The 11,340-nt window shown below is 39.5% G+C and overlaps 1 protein-coding gene and 1 long non-coding RNA gene across 2 annotated transcripts in view; one reads left to right on the top strand and one right to left on the bottom strand.

The window, feature by feature from the left end:
• The first annotated feature begins 2,931 nt into the window (after positions 1 to 2,931).
• LOC111842479 (alpha-2,8-sialyltransferase 8E-like) overlaps positions 2,932 to 11,340 on the top strand; it is a 16,916-nt gene continuing 8,507 nt past the window's right edge. The window contains exon 1 of the mRNA XM_023809111.2: positions 2,932 to 3,920. The gene's annotated coding sequence lies outside the window, so the exon portion shown is untranslated. The remainder of the gene's footprint in view (positions 3,921 to 11,340) is intronic.
• On the bottom strand, positions 4,456 to 6,884 carry LOC111842480 (uncharacterized). Its single transcript, XR_002837919.2, has 2 exons — positions 6,837 to 6,884; positions 4,456 to 6,749 (listed from the first exon to the last, which is right to left on the bottom strand). It is a non-coding gene; the product is annotated as an uncharacterized lncRNA (long non-coding RNA).

The raw sequence follows: 11,340 nt of genomic DNA on the forward strand, positions 1-11,340 counted from the left end.
GCACTTGACGCCAGACGTACTTGACGCACACGCGGGAACACAAGCAAACAACAGATAAAACAACAGATAAAAGAGAAACGGTACACAGAGGATGAAGAGGGCAAAACGGAGTGCAGTATGGAGCCACTTCAAGTTGGTCAATGACGACAACGATGCCAAATGCACAATATGTGGAAGTTTTTTCTATTCAGGAATGTATATTTTATGGTGCTGCTATTTATGTTTCCAATGTCGCAGATGAGCAGCGAGAATTTGTTTTCGTTTTAAGTAGTCTTTCTTATATTTTGATATTTTCTATTCAAAATATGTTTGAAATGCTACCAAATGTTATTCCCTGCCCTCAATTGAGCTCAGAATAAACCTTTGATAAAGGAATATGATTTGCATTTTTTCTTCATATCATATAGAAGATAGCATTCTATGTTACGTATAGAGTAGATGGAACCTATTCAGAGGGAAATTCAGCTTCTCAGAAAAATTGCCGCTTAGCAATTAATCAATCATCGATCGATAAGATGAAACAACTATTGATTAATGAATTACTCGATAATTTGCATCCCTACGCCGAACCCTAATATCTCAAGCACAAAAGAGGGCCAAAATCGCCACTTAACATGGGTTATCTCGATCCCCGTGACGATTCGCCGGCTTTTAAAAATGTATCACAAGTGCTAAACAGTGCGTATTCAAATCGCATTCGCATGGTAATTTGCTGAACAACGCAGCTGTGAAACGCGATCCAGGTAAAACTTTTTTAGACAGCATAAATAATATTGAAGCATTTGTTTTCAAGCAGACTGTTAAAGGCAAAAGCAACAAAGCATTTTAGACTTTGTAAAGAAACCATAGTAACCGCGTGTATGATACTTTTCAGAGCTGTGTCAGAGCGAAATGACTCGTGAATTTAATTTTGACACTGGTTAGCTTTTTGTAAAAACGAACTACAGTACACCCCGCAGGTCTTTTGTGATTTTCTGAGCGATCTTTGTGTTTTCAATGTTGGAGAATATAATTAAAGGTTTGTATCGAGAAACGACGGTGGTTTTTATTGTATACTGGTAAATCTCTGCTGTTAGTTGGTGCACATATGCCTTTTGTTAGCCAATATGTATGTCGGGGCCGGCCCGTATTCCCCTATACCATGACGTCTGCGCCCCCTTAAATCAAACTTTTAGAAGTTGAGGAAGAAAATAATAATTACCCACAAACTGAATATGGACAAGATTTACTACAGTAGCTGAAAAATCCACTGAAAAAGGCACAAACGAGATGATAAGTTTCACTTCTTGTTCGCTCTTTCCTTCCGCGTTCTGTTTGTGCGCAGGCTCACACGGCACTCGGCAGAGATCCCCCACTCACCCTCCCCCCAGCTAAACATCCAATCACTGTTAGTATGCAAATGAGCCAGTTTCTCAGTAGGCAGGGCAGAGCGAAATGAGCTGCGCGATTGCGGGAGGTTTAGAGGAAGCAGCAATCTCTCTCGTCAAAATCATAGCGACTCGTGAGATCATGGTTCGAATTATTTTTGTCTATTTGGGGGGGTCTTGATCGGGGGGTACTGTACCCCCCAGTACCCCCCAATCAAGACCCCCCCCAAATAGACAAAAATAGCAGTTTGGGGGGGGGGTCTTAACATTTTTCTTTTGTTTTTTTTTTTTTTTTTAAAGAAAGATAACCTCACCTTGTAGGAAAATTTTATGTAAAACGATTTCAGACACCCCTAGTGTGGACCGTACCATTTTAACCACCTCGGCGCTAGAAGCAGCTTAGCCAGTCGGTTACGTCATTCATTCTCATTGAGCGACTTGTTCGTTGTGATTTCAAGATTTCAAGATTCTTTATTCGTCACATACATAGTTATAAAAAGTACAACATGTAGTGAAATGAACCCTGACCGATCCTATTTTTCAGTTTTATATTTCAAGACTTGGTGAATTGATTTTTTCTTTTTCATAACTTAGCCTACCCTTTTTAGTTTTGGTAATATTGGCAATAGTGAAAAGTGTTTTGTTGGGTTCAAATATGTTTGATATAGGCCATCCAATTAAGGTAAATGTCATGTTTTTACTTGTTTTAATCTGATGAGGAATATTTTATTTTATTTTTTGTTGTTTTACATTTCAGTTTTCCCCCTGAGGGATTGCCACCTTACTGTGGTCAGGGGCTTTGCGTGCCTCAGTGACCCTAAGAGCTACACCAGCAGAAGCTTAGCCTTCAGGTGGGACACCCAAGTTGGACAGGTCTTAGGGTAGAGGCCTGACAAAGTGCAATCCAATTACATGACAAAAACAGTTATCCAGAGCACCACACCACCCCTTTCCCACCTTTGTCGCCACCATGTGCCCCCTTCATATTTCTGTCTGCCCCCTCATATATGCATGTCTAGAACCGGCCCCGATGTATGTACATATTTATAGCATGCCGATCGCGTCAAACAAATCACGGCAATGCCAAAAACACCAAAAACCCGAGCATGTACATTCTCAGTTATTAACGCACATAAATAAATTTCAAGCACATGTTAATATATTGCTGCCATATTGGTTTTCGGTTATCTCGATCATCGGTTATCTCGATGCTTTTTGGCAACCCACTAGGCCGGCGACATAACCAGGTTCGACTGTATATGAATAATCAGCCTGTTCTAGTTTAAATGGAAATATATTATTGTTAATAAGCTGAGTCTGAGAGTTTTATTTATTTGGTAGTTTATTTCACATTTCTTGTTTGTAAAGGCTAAATACAAATAAAAAGTGAACCTTATTTTTTTTTGTACTGTTTTTATTTTTTTTTTAATTATATAATTTTAATAGGAGCCTGGAGGTATTATAGACTTTGCAAATTCAGTTTGCAGACATCCATTGTGTGTGTCCTCGGCAGTTTTTTCCTGAGGCTTTTTAATATTGTCCATATCGATATCGGAATTATATCGTATCGACCAAAATTAAGAAATATATCGTGATATAAATTTTTGCCATATCGTCCAGTCCTAGGACTAATTCGACTCTGATTTAAATGAGCTTCGTACAGTACATCTAAAACATTTGTACCAACCAGCACTGAAATGTCTACATTAACCTTACAATCAGGCACAACAAGAGCCAGAGTACACACCTCTTCTGGCTTCCCGGTAACTTCCTCTGGAAAGCACAAACTCAGCTCTACATACCCTAAATATGGTACTGCCTGACCACCTGCCCCTTCCACATCTAATAAATTACGTAATGGCAGAATAGGCCGTGAAGGTAAATGAAGCTTATGAAAAGACTCGGACACAGTTGTCACCTGGGACCCAGTGTCGAGAAGACATTCACACTGGATTCCATCCACAATTAATGCAGTGGTATGCTTTGACCCCACTAGTACATTTAAAAGAGCTTCGTCTGACATTTGAGTAATGTTCTGACTCTTACTTTTAGGTTCCCAATATCTGGGGTCCTGCACTAACTGGGGACAATACTTTGGTCGGGTCTCAGTACGTCCCTCTACTGAAACCTCGTCCAGTTTAAAGACTGGCTGTGCCTTGCCCCCCATTCTTCTTGTTTATTTCTTAATTGTTGATACTTTTTGTTCACCAATTCTTTGTTTGAGGCCTTCCCACATTGTCTAGCTATATGGCCATCTTCTCCACATTTAAAACAAAACCAAGGTCTGGGCCTTTGAGGCGTTAAAGCTTGGTGTGTCTTTACATCAACTACTGCAGTGGGTAAGCCCTGCCCTGCAGCCACCTCAGATTCACATTTATTTCTTCTTTGGGCTCTTTTTTCTGTGAGTTGCACCTGCAGTCCTGCCACCTGCTTCCTTAACCCTTCAACCTCAGATATATACTTCTGCAATGTATCAGTGCTACTATCACTGCTAGGAGTGATCTGCGGTACAGTCTGAAGTTGCAAGAAGGATTTCATCCGGGAGCTCCCTAGGTGATGCTGCATTCTATCCATCTTTACTGCCCGCCTTTCCTCCTCCGTTCGTAACTGGAGGAGGAGTTGGGAGAAATCTGGCAGGGGTTCAGTTTGAATTTTCTGTTGGATTGTCAAAAGCAGTGTTTGATCCCAGCAGCCACAGGTAAACTGCTTAAATAACCACCTATCGGCGTCTGCCTTATTCACACCACCTCGTCTGACTGCAGTACTAAGTAGGGCTGCCCCCGACTAAAGATATTCCTAGTCGACTAACACTCCTGCATTTTAGCGATTAGTCGAATAATCGTTCATTTATGATATTAATATAATAAGTTGCGTATATACAAGGAAAGGTACATTCCAAGTTGAAGTTTAACACTTCCATATGACAGAAAATGCTAAAGCATGATATTAGCGCGTTCAAAATGAAAAGCGCTTAAAACAGAATAGTAAAGCGTTTAAAGTATACAGCGCTTACGGACACAAAAATCAGTGGCCGGAATGTTATAGGCTAATTATAAAACATAAAAACAGCAATCAGACTGCCTGTGCATTTTAATAATTTATTATCAAAAATACAAACTGTAACAGTTACATGTCAAACAAACAAACAAAAAAAAACAGTTTTGAATAAAATAAACTAAAATTTAGTTAGTTTAGAAGACAGAACTAGCAAAAGAAATTGACACGAGATGGCAACTGACGGAAAATATCGCGATCAGCATTTATATACAAGCTGCTGTCTTAGACCCACGTTTTAAGAGCTTGTCATTCTTTGACCAACACGAACGAGAAGATGCGTACTCCACAAGTTGTTTTTTATTCTGTTAGAAAAATTAGTCTGATGTTTGCAATTTGTTGTTTCAGGTCAAGACTCATCCGTCGTCTTAATGGCAGTTTGCGGCTTAGCTCTGATATTTTTGATTTGTATTAGTGTTCTTTAAATTATTTGTTCCACATTTTGTCTTAAATATAGTTGTTCTAAACAATTTAATCAAATACTTAGGCTGTTAATTTGTTTGTCTTTTTTATTCTAAGTTCTGGCGTTGTGCGATGTGCCATGTGCATTTATTAAATTGTTAATTTTCCTTTTGAACAATATAAAAATTATATTAATTTTCAAAATTAATAAACCCACACTTTGGACTTTTTTCCTGATATAATTATTAGCATCAGCCAGACACCTCTCCCACAAGTGCGCTTTGGTATACCGCGAGGCACGAGATCGCGTTGATCTCTCGTTGCTTTGATGTCATACACTGACTGTGCAGCCCCTGATTGCCTAATTTCACGTGAATTTTTTTGCGACTAACCGACTAATGAAAATGTATTCGACCAAGCCCTCTTCATATCGACTAACGTTTAGTCGACTATTTGGGGGCAGCCCTAGTACTAAGCAGTGTTTGGAGTCTCTGCAGATATTCAGATGCCTTTTCACCTGCATCCTGGTGTGTATTAAGGAATTTGACAAAAGTCTCTTCCCCATCCTCTACAAGCCCATAAGCTGACTGCAGTAACTTAAGATAATCTACTGGAGATGCATTGGAACCAAGCTGTCTCACAATATCTGCAGCAGGGGAAAGCAAGCTCTCTAGTATCATCCGTCGCTGCATGTCAATGGACAATCCATCTTGAAACATAAGTTCAACATGGAGACACCAAGTCTCGAAATCCACTTCTCCAGGCTGTTTAGGTACTCTACCAGAGAAGGAACGCAATCTCTTGGGACTAAGACCTTTGGTGGAGGATGGATCATTTTTGATCACATGCTCAACGACTATGCGTTGTACATCAGGTGGATTTAGTATATCACTATCAAATCCTGCTGAGGTTAATGAGGTACCTCGTCTCCTAATCCTCGTAACCTTATGTCTAGCTTTGTGGGTGGCAGAAACTGATTGGGGTCTCCCCGCGCGAGGCTTATGCGAAACTAGTGCTTCACTACCATCCAGATCTACCTCAGAAATGTCAGCATCACTGGACCCGCTAGAGTCCGGCCCAACTATAGCGACACCTTCCAGATTCTTATCTGCAGAACTACTCGTGAGTTCCCGTCCGTTCAACTTCCCTAACCGTTGTCATTTTTTTTTTTTTTGTACCCTATCCTCAAAATACTTCTAGGGACTATATCTAATACCTACTGATTAATCCCAGGCTGTTTTACTCAAAAATCCTCCTGGCTGGCTCGCCACAAAATGATTGATGTAACCCTTCTTTCTAGGTTCAGGGAGGAGGATAATTGGTAAAACGAAACCACAAAAAAACGAATTTACTTAACTTATTTATTTTGAACTACAACCATTCACTGAATTAATAATATAACAATAAGCTAACTTCTTTCTAAGGCTCAGCCTGGTCCATTCTCTGTACAATCATTCCCAAATCCCTTCCCATTCCAGTTTGGATTTCCATAACTACCAAAAGAAAGAATAAAACATATACGTTATTATACGGACCCCACAAACAAAACTGTACCAGAGAAAACCAAATAGTTATTACAAATAATATAAAACAAATACTTCCACCCCTCAAAAGATAACCGTGCTCGTGAGCTTATCAAAGAAATATATATATATATATAGATAAAAGATTGTTGTGTCCAGTCAGTCATTCAGTCCAGTCAGTCCACAAAGTTGTCCTCCCTCTGTTCTGTGTCCCTTCTTATCTGAAATCCAACGGAGGGCGCTCGGCTCCGGTGCGGATCCTGGCAGGATGCGTGTGACCGTGCTTCTCCGTCGATCGTTCTCCTCCGAACAACCGTCCCTCCGATGTTGAACAGGTTTTCAGCAATCAAAAAAACCAATCGAAAATTTCTCTCAAAGGAAACTAAAATCCTTGGACAGAACCCTAAAAAAACGAATAACTAATTTCTTTTTTTCCTCTTTTCAAATTACTCTCGACTTATCAAAAACTAAAATTAAACCAGCTACTTACAGCTCCACATCCAGTCCGTCTTCTAATTTTTTTCTTCCTGCGCTCTTCTTTTACCTTTCTATTTTTTTTTAGAGCACCACTAAAACTGCCGCACTCCTAAACATATCCCCCCCTACTGGAGAAACAGAGAATAAGTCCTCCTGATCGAACTAAACTTTTGGCTGGCAATTTTAGGGGGGTTACATCATGTATTATTTTCTTTCCCTGTCTTTCTCTGTCTGACCCACCCCCCCCCCCCTTTTAATTTTTTTTAGTGTATTTATTTATTTATTTATTTATTTATTTTTCTTTCTTTCTTTCTTCTTCTCTCTCTCCTCTTTCTCTCCCTCCTCTCTTCCTCTCTATCTCTTCTACTTCAGTTAACGTCCCCTGTCAGCTCCGGCTTTGTGGCGCAATAATCTAAAATGGTTAATAAAGAGTATATACCTCAAGTAACAAGAGGAGCTTAATCCGAAGCTCCACTTGGCAAAATAAAAGTGTTGGCACAATAAAGCACCCAGACTAACATCCTGTTTGCTACACTGCCGGACACGACGGGTTAAAAAAAAAAAAACAGGCATGTTTTCTTAAAATACAGAAAGAAAAGGCTTAACTAAAGCTAATGCCCTGACTGATAGAAACAGGCCAAGTAATCCACTAAGACCAAAGTCTGACAGGCAACTCCTCTCCCACCAGGCCTCACCAGTTTGGAGCCACGAGTTAATGGCCTCTCACCTACACACACTTTCTCGGTTGGTCCCCCCAGGTCTTCCAAATGCAGGCAGCTCCAGCCAGCACACTGGTCAAACCCCCACCAAATCACTCATCACTCCACAGAACACATCTCCACTCCTCCAGTCCAGTGGTGGTGTACTGTACACCACTCCATCTGACACTTGGCACTGCGCTTGGTGACATGAGGCTTGAATGCAGCTGCTCAGCCATGGAAGCCCATTCCATGAAACTTCTGGTGCACAGTTTTTGTGCTGGGGTTAATGCCACAGGAAGTTTGCAGCTTTGTGGCTGGGTTTCTGTTGTTCCTAAACACTTTGTTTTTGCAATAATACCACTTACAGTTGACCACTGAATGTCAATACAATAGAAATTTCACAAAATTGCAAAGGCGGCCTATGAAAGTACCATGCTTGAATTCACTGAGCTCTTCAGAATGACCCTTCAGAATATTTGTAAACCTGACTCCATGGCTAGGTGTTTGATTTTATACACCTGTGACAATGGGTCTGAATGAAACGCCTGAATTCAATGATTGGACGAAGTGGTGTGTCCCAGTACTTTTGTCCATATAGTGTATGTGGCTTTCAGACCATATGTATAATGCTTCCTAGTGGCAGCAAAGGGAAGACACTTGACCTTGTGAATGTAATAACTCAGGAAGTCTTGTTACCACTTCATAAGAGTGTAACGGTACACAGAATTCATGATACGGTATTGGTGTGGTATCGGTACTAGAAGTTGACCAATATGGGTTTTTCAATAGCCGATGCCGATATTTAAGAGCCAGGGTCAGCCGATGGCCGATATATGCTGCTGATTTTTTTGGCCAATAACTGGATGTTTTTCCTTCTATTTGCATGGTAAAATATCACACTAATAATAACAAACGATACACAAAATTTCTCAACTTAGCATTTATTGAATACTGACTTGTGTAAATTTAAATATAAACTTATCAAAAACACAATACAACTTGTAAACAATAACTTAAATTTATAAAAATAAATTACAATAAAAATAGCTGCATCAAAATCTCTTCTAGTTCACAATATGGCAGCAAACTCCTCATTTGTGAGGGAAGGAAAATTTGTAAATAATACAAAAAGGAATGTGCATGTTATCTTCAGTTTTAATCCTAGCTGCAACTGCTTCTTTTTCTTTCTGTGCATCTGTGCATAAGCCTGGAGGTGGTGACACTTCAGGTGACTCCACAAATGTGTGGTGTTTTTCTTTTTACCTTCTTCAGTTCCCAAGCTCACCAGTCTGCTGCAGATATTGCACCTGGCTTTTCCTGGTGTTGGCTTGGTGAAATGCTGCCACACAGGATTAGATTTTTGTTCTGCCATCAGACAGCAATTACTAAAACAGAAGAAAAAAATGCAAGGTTAGCATTTTTATTATAGTGCCTTCATCTTCAATTCATTCTACAATTCCAGTATTCCATGCACATTAAAACATTACACTTTTTACAATTACACCGTATATAATTAAACAATTAATACAAGTACATTTTGAAAGGAAAAAAAACACTAGTAACTAAGAGAATCATGGTATAATGAGTAGTGTACAAGATCAAAAACCTTTCACTAACATGTTGTTTATGTTATTAGCAGACAGATAGCTTACAAGCAAAATTCACAACCAGAATCTAGCGATCGCAGAAAATAAAATAACTTTGTTGTATTACACAGCCTTGTATGAAAGGACAACGTAAGCCCATAGTGATTGTGACGTTATCGACGGATAAGCCAGTACAGTGGTACCTTGGTTTACGAGCATAATTCGTTCCGGAAACATGCTTGTAATCCAAAGCACTCGTATATCAAAGCAAATTTTCCCATTAGAAATAATGGAAACTCATATGATCCGTTCCACAACTCAAAAATATTCATATAAAAATTATTAATATAAAATATTAAGTAAAAATACATCAAACAAATTAACCTGCGCTTTTCCTTTGAAAAGAATCGTGGATGGTGTGAGGGAGACGAGAGAGGAGAAAAGGAGGCTTATTTTGTAGGACGACTTTCACTATAATTAACGGAATCACTGCTATCTGTTGGCTCACTGGAATCGTGATCTGTTTGTGCGACTTAAACTAGGAACCCATCCAGTGACAGCCTCTTTTGTCTCCTTTTCGATTTCGCAAAAATGTGGACATTGCATTGTCGTTAAACAGATTCATCGCTCGCACTGCTACGCCCTTATTCAGGTGGTGCTTTTCTACTAAATTTTGACTATACGAGTGAGGCATACCGACAGACCGAGCATGGGAGACGATTACCCACAATTCCGCAGCGTGAGAAAGTGAATAACCATTGGTTCAGTTGTGATGACGTGCGCTCGGCGTCAAAACAAGAAGCGCACGCATGCGCTTCCTGTTTTGAAGCCGAGGGCACGTAAAAACAAGGAGCACATGTGTGCCATATGATTTTTGATGATACTTGGCGCTCATAAACCAGGACTTGCTCGGTTTCCAAGTCAAAATTTATTAAAAATCTTTACTCGTCTTGCGGAACACTCGTAAACCACGTTACTCGTAATCCAAGGTTCCACTGTGTGTGTGTGTGTGTGTGTGTATATATATATATATATACACACACATACATATACATATATACACATATATATACACTCACCTAAAGGATTATTAGGAACACCATACTAATACGGTGTTTGACCCCCTTTCGCCTTCAGAACTGCCTTAATTCTACGTGGCATTGATTCAACAAGGTGCTGAAAGCATTCTTTAGAAATGTTGGCCCATATTGATAGGATAGCATCTTGCAGTTGATGGAGATTTGTGGGATGCACATCCAGGGCACGAAGCTCCCGTTCCACCACATCCCAAAGATGCTCTATTGGGTTGAGATCTGGTGACTGTGGGGGCCATTTTAGTACAGTGAACTCATTGTCATGTTCAAGAAACCAATTTGAAATGATTCGAGCTTTGTGACATGGTGCATTATCCTGCTGGAAGTAGCCATCAGAGGATGGGTACATGGTAGGGGTGGCACGGTTCACAAAACCCACGGTTTGGTTTGTATCACGGTTTTAGGGTCACGGTTTTCGGTTCTGTACGGTTCTTGTTATTTTTTCTTTTAATCTTTAACACTCCAGAAATGTACTTCAGCATATGATATATAGCTTAATTATCCACAATTTAGGATACAGTATTAAAAAAGTTATATCATGTAATCATGCATAAACTGAATTTGACTTGACTTAAAGCACATTATTAAAATTATTAAACATTATTAATCCCAGAACAGTAATAAAATAAAAGTCTTGCCTTAACATAAATGCTAAAAGAATAGATCGCTTTAATCGCTATTACAGTTGGGTATGGGCACGCGGTCTTACTTAGAAAACATACAAAAAGAGACGTATATAATGTTTAATCATTCGTTTTGTATTTGTCCGGTCCACGGGGTTAATTTAATTGGGGATCGTTAAAATGATAGATCACCTATCTTGATTAAGCCTGATTCGGTTCGTTATTTTTATATATATATAAATAAAAATTGGTATTAATTATATTGAATGTTCTTGAGTAATCGATAAAATCAGTTTCTGTGTATGTACAAGACATCAATCTGTAATAGTGCAAAATATATCCAGTTGATATGTCTAGTATGATCATCTGGCAATAGCCTGTAGGTCTGCAGCTGATCCCTGTGCAATAAACAGAATTTTTAGGAACATGGAAAATGTTCACATTGCAGCATGGAAGCAGGCTCACTGTTACAACGCTGACCGGGGAAGCAGAGGCGAGGAGACCTAGGATCGG

This window comes from Paramormyrops kingsleyae, unplaced genomic scaffold (assembly GCF_048594095.1).
Source record: "Paramormyrops kingsleyae isolate MSU_618 unplaced genomic scaffold, PKINGS_0.4 ups225, whole genome shotgun sequence".
Lineage (NCBI taxonomy): Eukaryota > Metazoa > Chordata > Actinopteri > Osteoglossiformes > Mormyridae > Paramormyrops > Paramormyrops kingsleyae.